The sequence below is a fragment of the Squalius cephalus genome (genome assembly GCF_949319135.1).
Source record: "Squalius cephalus genome assembly, chromosome: 23".
Lineage (NCBI taxonomy): Eukaryota > Metazoa > Chordata > Actinopteri > Cypriniformes > Leuciscidae > Squalius > Squalius cephalus.
In genome coordinates this window covers 2,177,106-2,202,605 of record NC_137144.1, presented here as the reverse complement: position 1 = coordinate 2,202,605, position 25,500 = coordinate 2,177,106, and the positions used below count along the sequence as shown (strand labels likewise).

The window sequence follows — 25,500 nt, the reverse complement described above, 5'->3', positions numbered from 1 at the left end:
GCATGCTGTGTTTTAATGTTTTAACCACAGAGATAATTTATCATGATAATACCAGATTGTCTGAGAAAATAGTTTCGTGCAAATAATGCCCAAGGCCTATCTGTTTCCATTAAAAATATAAATCAATTAAAAATACAATTCGGCCAGTGGAAAAGATTGAGAAAAACTTTCTCTGAAATGTTTTTTACACTATTTGATTTATGTATTCAAAAACAAGGCAAGATATAGGCAACTACTTGATTTTTAATAATGTAATGTGTCTTGTTGTACCGTTAAACGTTATCACGTGGATGAATAATCATATGCAAATGAAATGCAAATGAGGGTATGCATAGTAAAACTAGGCGTTGTAAGCTCCATATATGGTTATTTCGGGGTGGAGATGCATATGCGCACAATCTTCCGCTGACTGGGATTTATAAAGTGAATTCTGCGCAGGTTCTGACGTACGAATGGTTTTATAAGTCTGAATATTTTTTTGCGTACGCCATTTTTGGCTTTCGGGCGCACGTACACTTTTAGTAACGTTCCTACGCACAGTTTTATAAATGAGACCCCAGTTCATGCTTGCCTACCACACACATTCCTCCAGTCTCAAGAAATCACTGTTAGAGGTCACAGATGTCTCAATCATGCCTGTCGATGTCCTTAGTGAAGGAGTAGTGTCTACTCTGAACCAGAGATACCCAGATGTGACTGAAGTTCATATAGCAAAAAATGTGTCTTGCAGTGGTATACATTACAGTGAGGGGATGCTTATTGTACATGGATCTGTAGATGGACTGCCTAAATTTAATAAGATCATTCAGCTGTGTGTTCTGAAGGAGAAGTTGTGTTTTCTAGTGAAAGATGAATGTGCTTGGTATAGGGAGCATTATGGGGGTTTTGAGCTGTCTGCCTCACCCACTAGAGAGGTTGCCCTAATTGAACTTGATGACTTGGTGGACCCTTATCCCCTTGTGGAATATATATAGTTCTGGGTTTGCGTATGGTAATGTTGAAAAGATTCATCATCGTTAAAGGTTAGTGTCATTGTTAAACAAAAATAGTATGAGCTCTTGATGCCAGACTTATAATCTCAAACTGTTTTTTTGTTTGTTTGTTTTTTAAATCACAAATATAACTAATTTATTGTTTCTTGTCCTCCTCCCTTTTTTCTGCTCTAGATTAAAGGTGTTCCAAAATGGCAAGTCCGGCTGTCCTGCGGATAATTTTTGGTGACACGTCTGACTCTAGAAAACTGCACCTACTTTATGGAATTCCGGCATCAGTGGAAGAACTACATGTGCTAACAAAGACATTCTTTCAATTGAAAGAGGATTTCCGGATGCAATGCATGGATTCTGATTTTAATGATGTCATTAATCTAACTTCAGTGTCTGACATTCAAAACAAAAGCACACTGAAAATAATCTGTAATCCTATTTTGTCACCTGTGGAGCCCTGCATCACTTTGTACACAATAGACTCTTTTGGTGAGACCTCGGCTACCACTTGCTCAGAGCCTGAAACCCCTGTTTTGTCAATAGCCTCATCCTGCAATGACGATACGCTGTACACATCAACACCGCATTCATCCCCAGAAACTCGGCCCTCACAATTGGCCTCCTGGCCAAAGGTTTTTCTAGTCCCTAAATTCACCTATGAAGCTGAATTTGAACTACAACAGAAAAGCACAGAGTTTGAGACTAATGGAACATACTTCAACCCTGGCCCAAAGCTAAAAGGGGTCATCCTTGATGGCCTTGCGCAATAGATGTTCGACTTGTTGGTCGGTTGTTCGGATGTTTGATTTTGGCACGGAGTGTGCGCCATAACCACGTTATCTGTGACGTCCGAAGCTTCGTTTTCACACACAACCACGTGACTGCTTCATATTCTGATTCATAAATAGCGCAAACCCCTTGTGTAGCTCCAGTGTCATTCTGTTCTTTGATAAGAATAAATCATAATACAAATATTTACATGTGTAGTTTTGTGCATGTTCAATTTCAGTATTAATCCCCAGTTCACAAGCACTTCAACTTCACATTCATTAATACATTATGTAAGTAATGACGTGAAATACTATTATTAGATTAAATATTTGTATTGCCTTATATGGCTTTTGTAACAAACTGAATTATTATTAGAAACAATCAAAAATGTCTGTATCGTCTGCAGATTTTCCTTGGAACAAGCACGCCTGATCTTAAAGGGAATGTGAGATGTCGCTCTGATTGGTTTATTTCACGTTATCCCCAAACCACACCTATGAATAATGAAGCTACTTCAGACCAACACATTTTAGATTTGCGTCGGGCGCAAGAGTCATTTATCCCGCAGATATAATAGCAACAGCGCCCAAGACCCGCCCACAAAGTTACTTGCGTTTTGCATTTGATACTTGCGTTTCAGATCGTTAAAATAGGGCTCAAATACTCAAGTGGAAACACTAAGAGTCAAAATTTAACACATCATTCAGAGCCTTCAGTAGATAGATAAAAGGAGCCAAATCAGTTTATTGAGTTTTGGAACAATGGATCCAGAAAGACATGAAGGAAGAGATGGAGGAGGGATAAGAAGAAGGAGGAGGAAGGGCAAGAAGACAAGCAAGGCTTGTTCGACTTCATGCAGCTCTGCGCAGACCGATCGGCGGCTGACTTGAAGCAGTGCATGCCGGTTAGAAATTTTGTCCGACTTGATGCAGCGCCGACGCCACGTGACTGTGACGTATGCCATCAAAGTACCGCGAGAGCGATTCGAGAGTAGCCGGAGAACTCAGCCAGCGCATGTGTGTCATGTTTATCAAATAAAACAGATTAAAAAACGTAGACTCCACTTCATTTATAACAGCTTATGTTGACATTTATTCTTGTTCAAACAGACGCTGTATGAAGCAGTAGCCTACATAAAGTATTGAATAAAAATGTATCTGAAAAATCTGTGTATTATTTGTCAAATATTGCATTTATTTCACTTCAGCTGTGGTAAAGTATGCAAACACCACGTGAGCGGTCACTACGGGAACCAGAAAGTGTCCGACTTCACGTCTCCGTTTGCAGCTCCTCCCCGCCTGCACGCGGCTACTCTCGCCGATCGGTTGCATCCAGCCGCAGCCGATGTCGAACACACCTGCAGTCTCAGATGAAATTCAAGCCACTCTAGTTGCCCATGTCTTTGTCAATGGTTTGACTATGAGGGAGGCTGGGCTACGAGTAAGGCCAAATTTGAGTCGCTTTACCATCGCCTCGAGAACCTTCAGGGAGGTGTGGTGACAAACAAAACTCTATCACTGAATAAGAGACAAACATTTCCAATAGTCTTTGATGAGGTTAATTCTCTTGCAAGAAAAGGCCAGCAGTCGTACAGTCACACAGAGTGACAGTGAAGGGAGGGCATCCTTCATCCTTTATAGTCTTGACTCCCAGAATGTAATCTTTCTAGGCAAATGATGGTATTTCAACCATACGTGGAACATTCTTAGACGTGTTCATCATATCGTCTCCTTGAGTGGAGGCCCTCCTGTCACGACCAACACTCTTTACCATTCCAATACAATTCCATATTAGAATAAGGTTTGTGTGTGCTCTTTTACTGTCATATGATGGACACAAACATCTTAAGTAAATATAAAAAAAACATTTGTGTGTGTTGTACTGTGTAGTACATGAATTAATAAAAATGTGCCAATGTATCCATTGGTTGTGTCTTTTGTGTTCATCATGTGAAAACGTTTGTGAGGGGGGAACCACAAGCAACATAACTTACCAGTTTTGGAAATGTTGTTTTGAATGTATTGCACCAGTGTGTAAGACTATGTTGTAGTGTGTGTGTTTGTGAGGGCTTGTGTGTGATGTCTGAGGGCAAAGTTTGGTTTTTCAGCAAAAGTGAATGGTTTTGAGTGTAGAGCTTCATTTTGACCTGAAAGTATGATGTTTGGGGAATTGGGTGAGACGTTATGGATTTGTGTTCATAGTTTTGATAATAAAACTGTACTAACATCAGCAAATAAGGAAGGGCACAACTCAGTGAAGTTTTGTATGACTGTTCATTAGTTACTTTTTAGTTATTTTTCTTGAACCTTAATTAGTAGATAATTAATAGTAGTTCTTCCGGAGGTATGACAGAATTCATTATTTATTGATTAACTAACTGATACTTAACCCCCTGAGGTCGACAATCGCGCCGGCGCAATAAGCTCGCTTATTTTTTATCAGTTCAAATGAGATTAATTTTGCTCTGTTGACTTTGATATTACAAACAAGTTTCATACATCAATCGATTCTGTTAAATGTGTATTATTTTTGTGTATACTCACAATAAAAACAAAGTGTTGTGCTTTTTGCCAAATAAAGAAAAATAAACACGAAGCGAGTTCTGCCTTCTCTCTGTCAGTGTAGTTCATTCTGAAACGTGTCCGAAAATGAACAATAACTCAGCGAATACTCAGTCAAACAGACATACAGACACACAGGCATGAAGCTTGAATTCTCTTCTTTTAACCCTCTGAGGTCGAGAAACGCGCCCGCGCGTTTTGCTGGATTTTTTTCACATAGCAGCAACATAGACTTAAAATACGCCGTCATTTATGGTCATATAAATAAAATAAATACATGATTATAAACTATAGAGTGTCTTCTTTTGTTTGTGTACACTCACATTAACATCAAAACCTTGTTTGTTTTTTTCCAGCTCACTCTGTCTCCGCAAAAATCTTTCTGAAACAAGTCTGGAAAATGAACTGAAACTCAGCTAATACTTAACACACAAACATGAAACTTGCATCTAAATAAAGCTTTAAATTTCTATTTCTAAATAAAACAATTCACATTCAAAACAAATATTCTCCTGCAATGTAATCTGTAAGAAACTAAAGAGAAGTACAGTTTCTCCCGTCTCAGCTAATTATCTGTAATGAGTTCACACCCACTCGCAGAGCGCACTATTCATAAGATAATGTGTTGAGGTGATCTATGCAAAATAAGGTAAACGCCCCCAGGCAAATGTCTCAAAACCAGCAAGTTTCATTCATTTACTTTCCTGCGCGCTTGGAAGATGACACGATACACCGGTGAGGAAGCCCTTCAGCTCGTCCTGGATAGTGACGAAGAGTTCACTTTTTCCTCAGAAGAAGAGCGGGACTCTGACGACGAACGTTTGCATTTTGAAGAGCGACTTGATCCAGCCGTGGATAAAATTTCGGATGAGTAAGTCTTTTTAAATTTACTTGCATTAGTTGACAAGCTATTTTATATAAACATGTACATATTTTACTGGTTGGACCATTTTCATACTTGCAATTCAGAGTAGCCTATTGACATTTAAAATACATCTTACTGGCAGGTTTTAGTTATATTTAAATGGTCTAGGCTATATGCTGTATAATTATGTAAAATGATATGTTTAGATCATAGGCCTAGTATGTATGAAAGTTAGAATTTGGAAATTAATTAAAAAAAATATTATGTTTAGATTATATTTTGACTATAGTGTTTATGCTGCCTTATTATCATCAACGAGGAGTGCTTGCAAATATCTGTTGCAAATGTGTGTAAATGTGCTGAAATGTGTAAATATGCCCAGCTGATGAATTGCAAATGTGTTAATGTTTGCGTTGTGCTATCTCCGTAATGGCCCATTGACACGCAATATAGGCAATACAGCACGTGTCTACAATTATTCGCATCAGTTATTCATATAGACTAATGGTACTATACTTATGTAATGTAATGACATATTTATGTAATAATAGTTTTCAACTTTTAAAAAAAAAAGGAATGTAGCTGTATCACCTTCACCTGCAACTCGGAGGGCGCGCAATCCGTGCAGCAGCACAGTCGAAAATCAGAAAGATTAAGTACATATTTACCCATATTAGTTCAATTTTGTTTATATACTTAGATAATACAATATGGGCCTGTATGACTTTATTGTTTATTTTTGGAGGTTGGTTGATAATGTTACATAATGTGTTATCAGCATGATAATGCCCATCAGTTGTGCATGTGCTGGAATAGTAAAATATATGATAATAATAGTTTTTAACTTTTTTTTAAAGGAATGTAGGTTGCTCACTCTCACCTCACTTCGCTGCAACTCGCACTAAGAGGGCACGCAGCAATACAGACAGAAATCAGAAAGAGTAAGTACATATTTACCCACTATTTTATAGATGTTAGTTCAATTTTGTTTATATACTTACTTAGTGATGATACAAATGTACATGTGCCTGTGTGGCTTTGCAAAAATTGTGGTGTTATGTATGCACAATATTACAATTAGTGATTGGTAATGTTAACATTAAAGAGCCTATTTTTGTTGTTTTATCAACATGCTGACTGTCCATCAGTTATGCATGTGCTGGCATAGTACTTTGTTAAACCTTTATTAATATTATAATTTTTATAGGAATGTGGTAGCATCACTCTCACCTTCACCTGCAACTCGCACTGGGAGGGCACGCGACAGGTGTCGTTCAGTTTTGAGAACAACTGAAAAGTAAGTACACTTATTCCCTTTCTTTCAGATATTAGGATAATTCTGTTTACATATTCCGATTTTACATAGTCCATACAAACATTATGGGCCCTATCTTGCACCCAGCGCAATTGACTTTGTACACCGACGCATGTATCATTCCTATTTTGCACCCGCGCAAAGCGCGCTTTTCCCTCCACAGAAGCACGTCGCTAAACTAGGGAATGAACTTGCGCTCCCTGGGCGGTTCAGCGCAAAAAAGGAGGCGTGTCCCGGCGCAAACGTTCCTTCATGCTATTTTGCAGGTTTAGAAAACAATTGCGCCACAAACCAGGAAAAAATAGTTTAAAGTCAGTGGCGCGTTGCGCATGTTATTCATATGCTATTTTAAGGGCGCATGCTTGGCCATAATCAATGTAGCGTGTGCACAACGCGCATACACTTTGATTATCTCATCTACACAGAAGCAGCAGTTTTCGTTTTTGCAAATCATACATTATTACGATGATAGATAGATAGATAGATAGATAGATAGATAGACAATTTATTATAAAAACATACATCTAGCTTACACATTTACCCAAATTATCATACGCCTTTTTAACCGAAGTTAATTTGGGTGGGTTTCTCCATCCCCAACGTCCCTGACGAGAGCGTCGGTCTCCTTGGCTGTGAACCGCTCCTGGCGTGCGTCTGGCAAATCCGCCGTTATAATACGAATGCGCTTTAGAACAAGGGCGCCTGCTCTTAAAGGGAATGTGAGATGACGCTCTGATTGGTTTATTTCACGTTACGCCCAAACCACACCTATGAATAATGAAGCTACTTCAGACCAACCCATTTTACATTTGCGCCGGGTGCAAGAGTCATTTATCCCGCCGGGAAAATAGCAACAGCGCCCAAGACCCGCCCACAAAGTTACTTGCGCTTTGCGCTTTGACACTTGCGTTTCAGATCGTTAAAATAGGGCCCTATGTGTCTCTAAGGCTTTGAAAAAAAAAAAAAATCCATCCATCCATATCTTTTCAATATCTGGCCAATATTACTTTTAGTGATTGAAATACAGTTGCTATATTTTGTGTAATAAACATGCTCACAGTTGTTTGTTTTACAGCTATAAAGATGATGGTGATCATCAGACACCTGTTGCAAAGAGGGCCAAGACAAACATTCAGACAAGCAACAAGCAGTCTACTCTATCATGGAAAACAGAGACTGACATTGATATGGTTCCACAGACTCTGGGATTCTTGCCTGCACTGGAACCTGGCCCACAGCTGAGTCCTGTTGACGCACACACTCCTCAGAGTCTCTTCAAAATGTTTTTTTTCTGAGAATACAGTGTCAACTCTGTGCCACAACACCAATGCTCAGGCTGCTGGTGCAATTGCGAAAGGCTGCAAATATAAATGGACTGATGTCAGCATCAGTGAGATGTACCGCTACATTGGGCTGCTGTTTACATGGCCATGGTGAAGGTCAGCTCCATCAGCGACTACTGGCGGCAAGACAGTCTTTTCTCTTTGCCTTTTCCTGCCACAATCATGTCAAGAGACAGATACCGCACCATTTCATGGAATGTGCACATGAGTCACCCAGATGCAGATAAGGAGAATGACAGAAAGAGGGGCACACCTGAACATGACCGGCTTTTCAGGGTCAAACCTCTCATGGACACCATCCGTCATGCTTGTAAATCCATCTATCATCCTAAAAGAAACTTAGCTGTGGATGAAAGAATGGTGGCATGCAAAGCACACACAGGTATGACACAGTACATGAAAGCCAAGCCAACCAGATGGGGTTTCAAGTTGTTTGTTCTTGCAGACTCATCAAATGGATACACTGTGGACTTTTCTGTGTACACAGGAAAGAACAACTTTCCCACAGGCCATGGACTGTCATATGATGCTGTAACATCTCTTTTAGACTGTAAAGTTTTAGGCTCTGGGTACCATGTGTACATGGACAATTTCTACACAAGCCCAAAGCTCCTAAATGACTTGTTTGCAATGAAGTTTGGTGCATGTGGGACTTACAGGGACAACAGGAAGGACTGCCCTCGGAATCCAGCTAATTCACTCTCTAAAAAATCTGCCAGAGGATCCATCAGGTGGATTCGGGATGGACCTCTTGTATTTGTGAAGTGGATGGACACACGTGAGGTATCTGTCTGTTCTACCATCCATCCTGCTTATACAGGAGACACTGCACAGAGGAGAGTGAAAACACAAGATACATGGAGGCCAATGACATTTCCATGTCCTGCACCTGTGACTGCCTACAACAAACACATGGGTGGTGTGGACCTGTCCGATCAGCTGATACAGTACTACACTGCACAACACAAAACCATGAAGTGGTACAGAAAGATCTTTCTACACTTCTTAAACATTGCTGCCACCAATGCTTTCCTTATCCACAAAGAGCTATGTGGTAACATGACCCATAAACAGTTCATGGAACAGCTTATTGCAGAGCTCTGTGGTGTGTCACAGAAAGTAGCACCAAAACAAACCAGCAGTGACCATGTGCCGGTTCCAGGAGCTGAGTTGACCTCAGATGCAAAGAATATTTCCACAGTTGGTTGCAAGTGCTGTGTGCTTTGCAAAGTACAGCTTGTACAAAGTACAAAGACATGTAACTGTACTCTCAAAACAATCGGATTGCTTTGATTTCACTACTTCCGCCTTAGGCGTGGTCTGCGAGGATAGCGATCTGCCTTTACTTTTGTTTATTTTGCTCACATTTGATTTGCTTAGAGCCCGCATCAACGGGGCATAAGCATTTACTGTGAGATACTTGTCTTTACTTTTGTTTATTTATCGCGAACAATTGCTTTATTTATAGCCGACGGATTATTTATTTATCTCAAAACTGTTTGCTGTGAACTGTTCTCTTCAAAGTTTACAAAGCTTATGTGCAATACTATGTTATAATAATAATAATAGAATGTTTCTTTTGAACTCTCTTTTTAAAATAAATACAGCCTTGGTGAGTAAAGTTTTTATGTAAAGAAAATGTACAGCCAGATTACTACTTTTAACTTAAACTTGCTTTTTTGAATAAACTTCAAACAATACATTCAATCATTAAGTTTCCTCACATTCATTCTCTATAGTTCCCTCTGTCACATTCCTCATTGATATTCCTAGGGGAGGGTCTTTGTCTCCTCAGGTGTAAATCACTGCATTATTCATGAAATTTCACGCCCCTCCGCATAGAGCCATTCTGACACTAAAAGTGTCTTACAAAAGTTAAATGACTCATGTATGAGTGAGTGATCAGGATAATTTTCACATCATTTTGAAGAAAAAACTCTGGGCTACAATATACCATTCTGAAAAGTCTTGTGAACAAATGTTTACTATGTGTTATATGGCCTTATTTCAGTGACTTAACATTTAGTTTAAAAAAACACACGCATAAATGTTATTTTCTCATAAATACAAACATGTACAAACATGCTTCTTACATATGATTGTAGCCCTGTTTGTGCTGAATACAGTATAATCAGACATTAGCCATTAATATGTTTTAAAGCAACTGAAAAAAGAAGAAATATCAAGGCATGTCAAAACTTCTCCAGGGCCCCAAAACCCCCTCAGACCCCAGAGGGTTAAATTAAGTAATTTATATAAAAAACAAATATTCTCAGTTCATGTAATCTGTAAGAAAAGAGCGAGATGTCAGTTGTTCTCATCTCATCTAATTATTTTTAATGTGACCCTGCCCACGGAGAGCGCGCGCTATTCAAACGCAAATGACTGAGGCAATCCACGCAAACCTGTGAACGCCCCCATATCAGCTCGAGAAAACACAAGTTTAATCATATCATTGTAGCCTACTTGTTTACACCGTCTCGCAGCGCTGTGAGGAATAATATTAATGGAAAATGTACCTCAGAAGTGCGGGTATTTCGAGGAGCAAGGATGCAGCTGAGCTGAGGAATTCTATAGTACGTTTTTTTCCTTCTCAAGTGAATCGCGTGTGTGAATGAATGATGATGTTTTAGCAAACTGTATTGCTATACTGAAATAATTAAAAATCGACTGAAATATGTTGAAATAAAATGTAGGCTATTTGTATAAGCAACGTATTAAACTGCAAATTAACATTTATATGCCCTAATATTTCATAAAAACAACGTTAGAGTCTGGCAAAATATGAAAGACAACATTTTGTTGACTAGATTTGGGTACAGTTTTTACTGTAGAATATACTGCCACATCAAATAGTTCAAATAGTTTTTCCTACACTCTTTTCTCCAATGTCCATGCTTACCACAGTAATAACTGAGGGGGGCGTGAAGGAGGAGTGGTTTACACCTGAGAATACAATGTCCCACCCACTCTGCATAATGAGCCATTCATTCAGGTGTGACACCGACTCATCATCCATTCCCGCACTAGCACCCCTAAGTAATCTCTGTGCAACACTGAAGGTATGACAGCACATAAAACTCATGTACTCATTACCAAGAAAAGGCTTAAGACTAGCACATATTAATATAAACAGCCTCAGGAATAAAATCAATGAAGTTGCTGAACTGCTAAATGAGTATAAAATACACATTCTTGTTATTTCGGAGACTCACCTGGACTCTTCCTTTGATGACACAGAACTATTTATTGAAGGTTACAACATATACAGAAATGACAGAAATGGTTTTGGTGGTGGAGTGGCTTTTTATATTCAGAATCACTTGCCAGTAAAAATAAGAACTGATTTAATGAGTTTTAACATCGAAATATTATGGTTGCAAATGCATCTACCCCACCGAAAGTCGATACTTCTGTGCTGCTGTTACCGGTCACCAAGTCAAATGCCATTGGTGAATATATGAATAAATTACAACTTATACAGAATAGAGCTGCTCGTGTAGCACTTAGGTGCAGCTATAGGAGAAATATTATATTAATGCACAAAGATCTTAACTGGTTGTTGGTCAAAGATAGACTGTTGTATTCACTGTTAATTCTCATAAGAAACATTTCCATCTCAAAATTGCCTTCTGTTTTGTTCAAGCATCTTTCTTTCAGTGTAGACAATCATCAGTACAGTACCAGACATGCAACTAAAGGCAACTTCACCTTACCCATAGCAAGAACAAATGCCATAAAAAACACTGTTATGTTCAGAGGTATGAAGGAATGGAATAAACTGCCAAAGCATATCATACTTACTAACAATGTCAATAAATTTAAATTATATGTAAAACAGCATTTATCAAAATAATACATCTGACTGTTTATATTTATATGTGTGTGAATATGTGTGTGTCACGGTTCATGAATTCACTTGCTGAGTCCCAATTCGCATACTGGGCGATTCCACAGTTTAGGGCCAACTGCAAGGACAACAGCCTGCAAAAATCAATCTTCATGGAGAAAGCCATTGTCCTCAGGTTAACATCCTGAGAAAACCTGGGGTACAGCTGTGTGAAAGGCAGGATAAATCTGGCAATGGTAAACTAGTAAACTTTGATCAAAGTTGAGTTGATGTCAAATTTAACGTATGTAACATGGACGGAAAACAATGTAAGTTCAAGCAGAAAGTGTACTTAATCTAATTCAGTTTAATAAAATTCTGGTTGAATCCCAGTTCATGTTTTACTTTGTTCCTAATTTGGTATAGTTATGAGTCATGCGTTGTGTATGGTTCACAAAACTGGTAATAGGACTTCCATGCAGGCAGGGTAGCCATCTAATATTTTCTGTTCTATAAACTTAAAGGTGCATTTTTGAGTCTGGTATGTTCATAAACTGAAAGCCAGCAAAATACTAACAAATACCACAGGTATATTTTTCAAATTTATTTGGCAAATGTAGAAGACAAAGGAACTCCTACAAGTGTGCTAAGTTATAACGTGTGTAACGTGGACGGAAAAAAATAAACAATCCTGCAAGATTGCCTCTGTAACGCAAAATAATACCATTTCATGAAAACTGGCAAATAATAGAACAAGTTCATAACACATTAAAATAACCATACTATCAAATTTAAAGATCATACAGATTGTGTTAACGCACTATTAACGTGTTAACTTCGTCAGCCTAAAGCTATATTCTTACGAACATTGGACAGAAAAAAAAAATCATCAAAAAATAAAAATAAAAAACAGAAAAATGTCATTGACGATGTTGACTTTCATGAACAGCTTATTGAGTCAAAAATACGCAGAAAACAACGTTGGAAGTTGGACAGACTGAAAATTTCCGTCTAATTTACGAACAAGATGTGCAGAATCTGTCAAAATGTATAAAACCACCATTCATGCATGCTTTTTCACGATGAACGACGCTTTCGGTCCGAAACCACTCGCAATCATCCGACTTGCACACTCTTTTATCCTTTCTCACCACAATGATCCTATTTAATGTTTACTTAACCAAAGTTTACCACGTTCGTAACATTTTAACGTTCGTAACCTTTTGGACAGAATCCACAAACTTACCCACATTCGTCGAAATCCGTGAAATCCTGTTAAAGGGACACTATGCAAGTCTGAGTGTTTTTTCTCTACGAGCTCCCCCTAGTGTCTGGTAGTAAATGCTTTCAAACACTCTGTCGTAAAAACGAACTGTTGTCCCTCCCCCCTTGCCACGAGCAACCCAGCTGATCAGCTGTCAACCTAGCTGAGCAGAGGAACCGGCTATTTCAAAACCAGTTATGTCTACCGAGGCAAGTAAAGCAATACTTTCTTTCCAACTGATGGCGATTTTTTTATTTATTGTGTTGTCATGCATACTAGTATTTTTACCGGGAACGAACGATATGAACGAGGCGAACTACTGCTTTCGTGTTTGTTTGTTTGTTTGTTTGTTTTTGGGAGAATGGGCATGAGCATAAAAAAATATATATATATCGGAGGCTAATATTTGTATAAAGTTATATTAGCAAGGTCTATAAGTTCATCTGGTAGAATGATGGTTTACCTTTGCTTGTCTAAGAAAACATCAGAACGTTTTTTCTAGCTCGATCATGATGTGCAACATTTTGCGCGTCTGATATTGCCTACTATCAGACGCGTTGACTTAGTGACATAAAATAAAAGTGTAAGTTACACAAATAAAACCGACAGAGGAACGGCCAAACAACTAAGTTACAGAAATCAAACGTGTTTGCTATGACAATGCTAACATCAAAGTTATAGTATCTAGCGTACTAGTAAGCCCCTAACAGACAGCGATCATAATAAAAACCTTTACAGACAATAGCAAACATCCTGAGGTCGCAATTACTTGAAATTTAAATATTAAACACAGTTTATTCCAAAGATACTTAACTTACAAGTGCAACAGCAGGATCAGCATCCGTTTTGCAGGCTTCTGTTTCTCTCAGTTCTCACCATTCTGAAAAAGCCGGTCCGATATATTTACTCGAGTCTGACTTCTTGCTCGGTCAGTCTCCCGTTTCCTCTTTCGTTGGTCCTCCGACAAAGATTTCCTAGCTTTCTGCTTCTTTTTTACAGGCTCAGCCTCAGCCATAACTCAATCTATCGTTGCCCTTTGCTTATAGCTAGCCCGCCGGTGCTTGAATAGGGGCGTGTACGTGTGCAGTGCCGTCAAGCAATTCGTTACATCGCGAGACCTGATATCACGCGATACTTCCTGACACCGACCCACGTCCCAAAGTTGCAAGTGAGTTTTTTCCGCTCTCGGGCACCAGGGGGGTGCGAAACCACCACCATTCAACCCGAAATAAGTAATATAACCATTCCACTGACTCCGAAGCTGTTCAGTTAAGGTTAAAAAGTTACCTAGAGCACCTTTAACTCTTCCTCCCGCGCAGAGCGACAGGGACCTAGACAATCTTATTTCTGACATGAGAACCGTTGAGACATTAGGAGATGGAAATTCAGCGTCAGAATAAAATGTTCGAGCGTTATGATTTTTGGACAGAAAATCTCTGCCCCTGTTTTATCCCGATTTATTAACAATTTATCATGTAGCAACGCATATGATAATTTAACCCACACAAGATGGTTTTGGTCTGACATCCGCAATTTCTGGGGACGGAAATAAAATAAAGTCTCATTACACGATAATGCCAAGGCTTAGTGTGATAAAAGTAACTTTATTATTTCTTACATCTATCTTTAACAAAATAGTGAACTAAAAATAAAAAAATTACAACAACTGGGTATTATTCAATCTATATTGTTCATTACACCCCTTGTGGACAGAAACTGTGGAATCGCCCTACTATCCGTCCTAAATAGTATGCGAAACTAGAATTAGTACGTCCCAAATCGTAGTATGTTGAAATGAGTATTCCAAAGATACCCGGATGGTCTACTATTTCCGGTTAGAATTTGAAGTGCAGATCAATGCACACTCTAACGGCTAATATTGCCCACAACCCATTGCGTGCGGGAGGGAGGAGCTTTGCGGTGATGATGGTGGCAGTCGGATGCAGCAACGGAGATGCGCCCTCAGTTTTTAAGTGTAAGAATTCAAATGTTTAACCCTAATTAAAGTTATATTTTATTGTCTCGTAATATTAATGGGTTTATGTTGTGCCAAAAAAGTACCGTGTTTATCTTGTAGGGCCCGATGAAGATACCGAGCGATCATTACAGGCTACAAAACAATAAATAAAAAGGCTCTAGTAGGCTACAGTGTCATGCAAGTGTCTTTTTTTATGTATTTCTTTTGATGTTTCTGTCTGACTTATTTGTAGTAATACTGTGGCTGTACATATGTTAACTTTATCAGTCCAACCAAAGAAACATGATTACTACACTTTTACCCATACGGAAATGTAATATATGTACACATATGAAATAAACATATATTAAATATATCCACATAGAAAGTGAAAACATATATGTACATATATATCTGCCCATATATAAAACCTATTAGAAAATGGAACAATTTCATATATTGACATATAAAACTAGCCCATATATTTTATGTATGTATAATACAGTATTTTATATATATGTCACATATATAATTACCAATATACATGACATATATTTATTTGTATAAATGTTCAATATACAAACTACACATATATGCATAGCATATTGCTTACATACATGTGACATATATATGTCCCTAATATGTTTTTATATGAAGTCTTAATATATATTATATATTTAATGAAATATATACATATATGTTTGATAAATGTATATGGAATATTTAAATGACATGTATAAAAACATTGTTTGCACATATATTTTCTTATGTTCTTATATGATGTATATTAATTGCAAAATATTATAATGTATGATGTAAACTAAACAAATGTAAAAAACATGCTTTCATTAATTTCTTACAAATTTTTAAATATAGGTTATGGACATGTACTTACACACTTGTAATGCAATGCACATGACATGGCTAAGCCTTAAATGTTAAACGGTGCAGTTAGCAAAAAAGAAGTAATACAGTAAAACAGTTAAAACATTAAAACTTTATTAAAACAGTTTTAATTTAAAAATAAAAATTGTTAAGCTGTGCAAAATTAGAAAACTACTGAACACACAATTATATCATATACTAGTGATGTCCGGTTGGTGAATGAATCGCTCTTTTGAACCAGTTCTATTTTAGTGAATCGTTCGTAACAGTTTGTGTCTTGGGTTAGAGCTGATCCACAACTACTCACTTTCGGACATGCCTGACAGTCTCCTCTGACTCGAAATAAACAATATCCCGGAGTATTTTACTCCAGTAACTCCAACAGTTCACTGAACTGAGACATGTTGTGCTGAGAGAAGTGATGAGCACGAGTAGCTGATACTGAGCATGCGCGCACTACCGAACGTACAGGTACAGCGGTTCTCGGATAACCAGTACAGTACTACAGAACCAAGAACTGTTTATTTCGGAAGTGTTCGACTACTGAGAACCTGATGAGCTGAGCATGCGTGCAATTTTTTCAGAGGGATGAAATGCATGTTTCTTAAATATTTTGTTGAACATCGAAGTGTAACAAAATAAAACATATTAGAAACATGTTTATCACATACTGTCTTTTCACTGTATTATTTTAAAGATTGGAAACGAATGGATTGTAAAACTAAACAATTATTATTATTCTAAAACATTTTCAGGAACAGCTCATTTAATTTCTAAGTTGATATTTGACGTAAACTCTTGGCAAGGTTTTAAGGGTGCAAAGTAAATGTTTATAATGTGTTAATCAAACCATAACGTATTAAACATACTGGAGACATGCATCGACTTTTTAGTTTTGTCGACTATAGGCTATATTCAGGTTTCAGCAGTTCTCAGCTCAGTGCACGTACAGTATAGACCTACTGTACTAGGTTACGCGGAAAAGAACCGGACTTCCCATCACTATTATATACAAATACAATATTACAACAAAACATAAAACAAGCCCAGAACAGGAAAATCCACCAACAGGTATATGATACAGCCTGTTCATTTTCTCATGTTTGTTAAGTCTTTTTGGATGTCCTCAACTCAGTGACCTTTTGATTAATAGCTACCCCTAATTGCCCCCTGGTGGTTCCAAGAAATTTCTGGATCCCTGCATCTGTAAAAAAGACAAAGAAAAGCATTTTAATTTTTTAACATTTATCTAAGGACATCCAAATTATAATCACCTAAAACACACTAAATAAAAATTTTCACGCAATGTCAGTTTATGCATTATCGTCAACGCGTGCATTCTCGTTTAAACTACCCTTTAGAATGGCAACCAACAGTTTGAAGGTCCAACTCAATGCAATTTCAAAGGGTCTACACAATCCCAGGCGAGGAATAAGGGTCTTATCCAGCCAAACCACGACATATTACATCATCACGTAACTTGTGACGTAGGTGGAAGTACCGACCCAGTGCCGAAAATTCCATCTCATTTTCTCCTCCAACTTCAAAATTTGTCCAACATCGATGTTTTACCTTTATGTTTTACAGTGTTTGTTTTAACACTGGGTCGGTACTTCCACCTACATCACGCGCATGACCTTTCCAATGTGATAACGTAATACGTCATGCAGAAGCAGAACACCAAAGTCAAGCATTTGTGGTTAAAAAGTATATAAATGTTTATTTCAAGAAAATGACAGATTTTTTGACCCTTATTCCTCGGCTGGAATCGTGTAGAGCCTTTGAAGCCCTTTGAAACTGCATTGATTTGGACCTGATTTGCACCCGTTGGTTGCAATTGAAGTCCATTATATGGAGAAAAATCCTGTAATGTTTTTTCTAAAAAAAAACGTGATTGATGACAAGGGTAAATTATCAGGAAATTTTAATTTCTGTTTTTTTTTCCGCCTGCTTTTTTCTATTATTATTTTCAGACAATCCATTATCAAAACAAATGCTTCAGAATGTTGTGTTGTGCTAGCCGCCATTTTGTGCATGAATGCGGTTCTTCTTTAGGGTTTTTTGGTATTTGAATTGGTTTTAATACGTTTTTACTGTAGTACCTTGCTGTTATAGCTGTTCCTACAGTAGTGGTTTGGAAAACAGCATACTCACAGTTTCCTGTGAGCTGGAAGGCGATGCCAGTTGTTCCTGTGGGCTCTGCTCCTTCGTTTCAAGCCATTTCCCCAGCTTGCCCATTGTACAAAGGAGTTTTGGCATTTCTAGGAAGCAAAACAGTTAAAAAATTGAGATTTTCAGTATCAGTATTTTCAGTTTCTTTAGCAGAAAATGAAGATCAGCTTGCCCAAAACAGTAAGCTCGGAAATAATAGCAGAGTGGATAATAGCTGATGGCATTAAAACAGGTAAACAGATATAGACTTTTTTAAGCTTTACCATAAGTATAAACAGGCAGAGCAACATAAACATCTCTGACAGACTGCTTGTACTTGGCTGTGAAAAATGACTAATCCTGTCAAGATCTAGGGAAAATTGTAGATTAGGTACTCCTAGCTTTGGTTGATTCATTTTAAGTATTTCATTTCTAAATGTAGTAATTCATTTGCAAAGTTATATGTAATAATGATTTTGTTTTATTTTAGCCTGAACCAACAACTTTATAGACGGCAGGCAATTTTTTTTTTTACATTTGCAGATGCTAGTTTTGGGTTTCAGTAAAAAAAATAAAATCTTGTGACCTTTTTGGGGCTAGATGGTCCATCATTACTGTACTTGAATATTATTGTATTAGTTCTAGACTCTAAAGGCAAATATTGTATTTTTTTTCTCCACTAGGCTAACTTAACGTTACATTTGTCAGTTGAAATCGAAATTTTCACATATCTTAATGATGCAGTGTAATAATCTGGGACTCATATATAGTTAGCTCTTAAACATGAAAATGAGAACATGAAAATGCAAAGCACACAATAAAGCAGTATTAATAGCAACATTCAATATATAAAAAAAAAAAAATAAAACAAAAAAAAACTTAACAGTTAACGCTAAACACTGAATATCTGCTCAATCATCTGTAACGTTCCTACTAGCTAACTTACCTCTGATAGTTAATAATATCATGCAGTTCAGCGATTATTTAAATTATTTATTCACTGTGCATTGTGCAATATCAATGTGTGAATTATAATAAAAGTTCAGAAATTAACTTACCTGCAACTTTATGCACCGTTGCCTCGAAGGCCATCCGCCTTTTCTTCAATCCACCTCTCAATTAAATATACAGATCTGTCAACAAGTCCGTCTAAGAAATCCTTAATATTTAAGTTTTTATGTGTGATGTTGGAACAATGCTCCAACTAACGTTATCCGTTTCTTCTTTGTTCACTCGACAAGGACGAACATTCTCTATCCGTTGGTTGGTGACGTCTCTGGATCCACGTAATTGTTGGCGGTCTTTTGATTGCGTTTGAATTTTGGCGCGCCTAATAAAGATAGGCATTAGGCAATGACGTAACGTATTGGGGTGGGACGCATGCTAAATACATGGCCTGAAATGCAAACAGAAAGTGTTTCTACATGCCTTTGGGACAGCACAGATGTGATTATATTATGACTTAGCTGCATCAGTCTAGAGAAATGCATTTAAATTATATTTGGGGTCCCTAGATTTTTTTTATATTGGTTTGGAGACATATATTAACGGTGTATTATTCTGTATGCATCTAAATATGTAGTGCATGTTTAATGTGTATGTATGATTGTATTTTCTAGAATGATGATATTGATGTATGGTTATTGATGATATGGAAAAAGAAAAGGTTTGCAAATATAATTTGTGTAGTATTTGTTTTGTTTTTATGAGCCAATTACGTAAAATAATAATAAAAAAATTGTGCTAATTCTAAAATGGGATAGAAATTGAAATGAAATGTGAATTGTGTAGACTTGTTAAGTTTAAGCTGTTCAAATAAGGAAAACAAGGAATTAATTAATAAGGAAAACCATAAGCATGTAAAATGTATGTATGTTGTTTAAATAAATTGGCACATATAAATTAAACATATTGGTGACATATATGGTCATAACATACAAAATTATATAAACAATAATCATATACACCGTATTAATATATGCCAATATATTAATTTAATATGGACAATTTATATATGTTATAAATTTATATCAACATATATCTAGAGATATGTATATATGTGATAACAATATATTGTCTTATATTTAGCATATATGACGGCACATATAAATTAAACATATTGGTGACATATATGGTCATAACATACAAAATTATATTAACAATAATCATATACACCGTATTAATATATGCCAATATATTAATTTAATATGGACAATTTATATATGTTATAAACTTATATCAACATATATCTAGAGATATATAATTGGAACTCAGCCACTGACTCTTTCTCGCGCTGTGTTGTGTTGTTTGCGTGTGTGTGTGTGTTGTGGGCGTGGTCGCTGATCAGTTGCTGATTGTCATCAGCGCCAGCTGATTCTGATCAGCGATCTCTATTTAAGCTCATGGTCTTTCGTCTTGTGTTTGTCAGATCGTTGCGGGAGTTCTCCCTGTGCTGTTGGTCTTCGTTGGTCCCGGTTCCCGTTTGGATGTTCACGGTGAGTTTTGCCTGCCTGTTCTTGTTCAAGGATCCTGTTTCGTCTCTGCACTTCACTGGTTCGTGTTGTGTTCCTGTCAGCCCACGTCATCTAAGGATTTATCCCTTCTCATCATATCACCACGGGATTCGGGTTGCCCATCTGCTCCCTGCGCTACCAGGGATTTATGGACTGAGCCTTGAGTGTTTGACTACTCTTTCTACGTGTTCATTCAATAAAACTGAGTTCTTGCATTTGCATCTTGTCTTCATTCCCCGTAACAGTGTGTACATGCACATGTGTAGGTATATTTATAGGCGTGTGTATGAATGTGTTTTTATATGTGTGTATATTTCATGCCTGTATGACGGTACATATGTACGTTGATATGTGTATATACATGTGTATGTGTATGTGTATTTACCTTTTTCCATTTATTTGTTGTATTTTTAATTTTTTTTTTTATGTACATATTTCTCAGGACCCCAGGAAGAATAGCTGCAGCACGGCTGTAGCTAATGGGGATCCTTTCAATAAAAACTAAACTAAAACTGTTAACAAAGATTGCATAATTTTATAGTTAAATGGCCCTGGGATAAAAATTTTTGCAATGCTGACATTTTTGTCCAAGTCGTTCAATGCTATAGATACAGACGGTTGGTCTGGGAACGCCCTATAGTAGTGTATAATACTTCTGTGATGTTCTGTAATACCTCTATAGTACTTCTATAGTAGCCTATCCCAAAATACTATAGTATTCCTATAGTTGTTTTTCATAAGGGATGTCTCATTAACATTAGCGTTATCAGCTGAAGGCTCGCTTGTTAGGCCAATCGCGAACCTATGGAGTAGTTCGAGGTCTACACTCAATACAGACTGCAGTCAGGGAGTTAGGGATAACTGTCAGCACAGTCCCTCGGCAACTTCGTACTTCTGATCACCGTTTTACAAAAGGATTAATAGTTTGGAGTGAAGCAGAAGGTACAATTGGTAAGTGACAAGGTTTTATAGAGTTATAGTATGCAACATATACGAAAGTTGATTGAGTTATAGGCTAATGTTACTGCTACAGCTACTGCGATGTCTTACCTGGAGATTCAACCAGATAACAAAATATGTCTGGAAATGACACCTCCGGCCATTTGGTTGGGTCATTGACCCAGTTTTTTATTAAATAAGGGCAATCATAACCTATTGCAGTTAATTTTGCAATGTACCGTTGCCGGTCGGCAGGCGTCAATGACTCGCAATAAGACATTTTTGTCATTCAAATACACACGATGTTTGCTGTGTTTTCCCCCACGCCCCCAACTATGACTAGATGCCGACTGTATCTATAGACCAAAAAAACATACAGACACCAGGCTGTAAACACGTTTTTTTCTGCTGTAATGTTGGTCATTTTAACATGGGGGAGATGCAGATTTGACTCACTTTTGACACCAGCCTCAAGCGGCCAGTCAACGAATTGCAGTTTAACTCACTTCCGTGTTGGTTTCAAGAGTGCCGCTTGGTTACAAGTGGTACTCGATGCAGAGCCAAATGGGAGGAGCTAGAGCTCCAGCTCCTCCCCTCGCTGGAGCTCCAGCTTCACCCCGCTGGATTTAGTGGGCGGGGCCGCGCATGCGCAGGTTAACTTTCTCGCTATCAAAGAGTTACGTCACGATCTTTTTGCATTCTGGGAAGGCGCCCCCATTTTAGGTGGTAACTCTATCAGTTGCCATGGTTACTTCTACAGTGAGGCCAAGATAAATAGCAAAAGAGAGAGAAAAGATCAGCTTGACATGCGTTTTCATTTTAGCGATATGCCACAGTTTCTTGGGAAGATATGGAGAAGGAAAAAGCTTAAAGAAACGGCTTATCACGTTAATGACGTAGCCTACGAATGTACGATCTGTCCGCACAATGATCTGTCCGCACACGGCAGGTCCAAAATGCACATCCAATATCAGATTTATTTCCACATATAAATGAACCCCAGGCAAAATTAATCAGTGAGGCCCTATTTTTAAATATATTTTATATATTTTTTTATATAATATATTAATAAAATGTATATTTGTTAATAGGCTATCTTCATTGCCTAGATATAATTAAACAAAAACACTCAGAACATAACCTGAGTTGTTCATTTTTTACAATATGTTCTTATTTTTTTTATTATTATTTTTTTTCATTAACGAAATCTTCATCTTTATAACAGAAGATACAAAAATCTTCCAGATACAGCCTATTACATGTATAACGGATTATCACCTTATAGCCTATGGTTAGAGCATCCTAATTTAAACTTTATTTTGTTATTAGGTTATTAAAATGCTCGTCTATCTCTTTGTGTGAGCGGTTTGTGTGAGAAAACGAACAGTATTTATATCGTTGTTATCTCTTGAAAATAGCACACGTCCAAATGATCTGACGGCACGGTCGGGTATAGATATATACACTAGATGTCGCTTGGCTACGGTTTCGTTCCAATGAACTGCAGTAGCCAAGGCGACATCTAGTGTATACATCTATACCCGCCCGCGCCGTCAGATCATTTGTACGTGTGCTGTTTTCAAGAGATAACAACGATATAAATACTGTTCGTTTTCTCACACAAACCGCTCGTTTCGTGTCTTAGGCCATCAATGTGTACTTATGATGGGGAATTGTTTCATTTGGACTCTGTGCTTGTGTTTTGAGCCAGTGACCATAGACCTGCATTATATGACTGACAGACAAGAACGGTTTGACCTAAAAATATCAAAATTGAAACTACTGCGGAAACAAAGACACCTACATCTTGGATGCCCTTGAGGTAAGCTAAAACATATCAAAAATTAATTTCAAAGTGAACTATCCCTTTAAGTCATGTTGTTGTAATGTTTTAAGTTGACTAGTTACACAATAAAAAAAAATCGAAATCGAAATCGTGAATCGGTCAAACTTTATGAAAAAAACTAGTTTTTTTTTTTGCCATATCGCCCAGCCCTAATATATATATATATATATATATATATATATATATATATATATATATATATATATATATATATATATATTAGGGGTGTGACGGTTATAGTTGAACACATCATTAGAACTCTATAACCACAAAAAAAAAAAAAGTGTTATTAAAATATTTTTTACAAATATTTTCTATCATAGAGAATGTTTAAATACTAATTAAAAACAATTGTTGACAGTCTGTGTTATTATTGGTCTACGTCGTTTCCAACTGTATTTGATTCTTTGCAAAGTACCCCCTGACCGACCGCCAATCGTTTGAGATAGAAATAAAAGCTATGACTATGATATAGTGATGTGCCATCATTATGAGATTTATTAAACAAATGAAAAACATTTCCAATAATAAACATTAGCAATAAACATTTGCAATAATAAACAACGTATCATTACTAGGGGTGCACCGATCCGACTTTTTTAGTCCCGATACCGATACCGATGCCTGGGCTTTGTGTATCTGTCGATACCCGATACCGATCCGATACTATAGTTGAATTAATAATAAACTGTATACCTTCCACCTTATACCTTCCTTGAAGAGACTAAAGGCACCAGACTTTACTAACTAAACATAACTAAGACAAAATAACAGATGTATGTAATGTGTTGTATTCTTATTTATTTAAAAAACAATTGTGCATTCAAATCGAAAATAGAATATAATCAAACTTCTTTAAATAAATGTAAAAAAAAATCAAATTAAAATGTAGCGGTGGAAACAAAAAAACTGTGTATTGGTCAAACGTGTCACACCACCATCACAAACATGACCTGAATGCTCACTTAATCAACCGCGGTCAAGTGAGCCGTCATCTGGAAACGCTCGGTCAAGCCAGCCGCCGCCTAGATGTTGATGTTCGTCTATTTGTGGAATTACGGTACGGAAACATGGAGGTGCCAAAAAGCTGAGAAAGACCTGTATTTCAGCGGTTATTCTCCGAAATGACCGAACATCAAGTGCAACCTATTGAACTATTTTCACAGATATTTTACTGTGGAGTTTTAAAGAAAATAAAGGCAATGTCTGTCAAAATACATTATTACATTTGCTCATTTCTTGCATTTTGTACTGCTGTTATTAAAATTCCTATATTGACATGCCATTTTCAATGGTTTCTTTTTCTGGATGACCATCACTCTGTCCACATCGATTTTCAAAAGGTTTTACTGTGGACTTTTAGAGAAAAATAAAGGCAAAGAGTCAAAATAATTTATTATATTTCTCTTTTCTTGCATTTTGTATTGCAATTATTAAAATTCCTACAGAGTTGACATGCCATTTTCCATGGTTTCTTTTTCTGGATGACCATCACTCTGTCCACATCAATTTTCAAAGGGTTTTACTGTGGAGTTTTAGAGAAAAATAAAGGCAAAGTCTGTCAAAATGCAGTATTACATTGCTCATTTCTTGTATTTTGTATTGCAATTATTAAAATTCCTATATTGACATGCCATTTTCCATGGTTTCTTTTTCTGGATGACCATCACTGTCCACATCAATTTTCAAAGGGTTTTACTGTGGAGTTTTAGAGAAAAATAAAGGCAAAGTCTGTCAAAATGCAGTATTACATTGCTCATTTCTTGTATTTTGTATTGCAATTATTAAAATTCCTATATTGACATGCCATTTTCCATGGTTTCTTTTTCTGGATGACCATCACTCTGTCCACATCAATTTTCAAAGGGTTTTACTGTGGAGTTTTAGAGAAAAATAAAGGCAAAGTCTGTCAAAATGCAGTATTACATTGCTCATTTCTTGTATTTTGTATTGCAATTATTAAAATTCCTACAGAGTTGACATGCCATTTTCGATATTTTCTTTTTCTGGATGACCATCACTCTGTCCACATCAATTTTCAAAGGGTTTTACTGTGGAGTTTTAGAGAAAAATAAAGGCAAAGTCTGTCAAAATGCATTATTACATTGCTCATTTCTTGTATTTTGTATTGCAATTATTAAAATTCCTACAGAGTTGACATGCCATTTTCCATGGTTTCTTTTTCTGGATGACCATCACTCTGTCCACATCCATTTTCAAAGGGTTTTACTGTGGACTTTTAGAGAAAAATAAAGGCAAAATCTGTCAAAATGCA

The 25,500-nt window shown here is 37.0% G+C and overlaps 1 long non-coding RNA gene across 1 annotated transcript; it reads left to right on the top strand.

Moving 5' to 3' along the window:
* The first annotated feature begins 6,072 nt into the window (after positions 1-6,072).
* On the top strand, positions 6,073-7,673 carry LOC307151186. Its single transcript, XR_013819837.1, has 3 exons — positions 6,073-6,124; positions 6,391-6,480; positions 7,574-7,673. It is a non-coding gene; the product is annotated as an uncharacterized lncRNA (long non-coding RNA).
* The last annotated feature ends 17,827 nt before the right edge of the window (positions 7,674-25,500 follow it).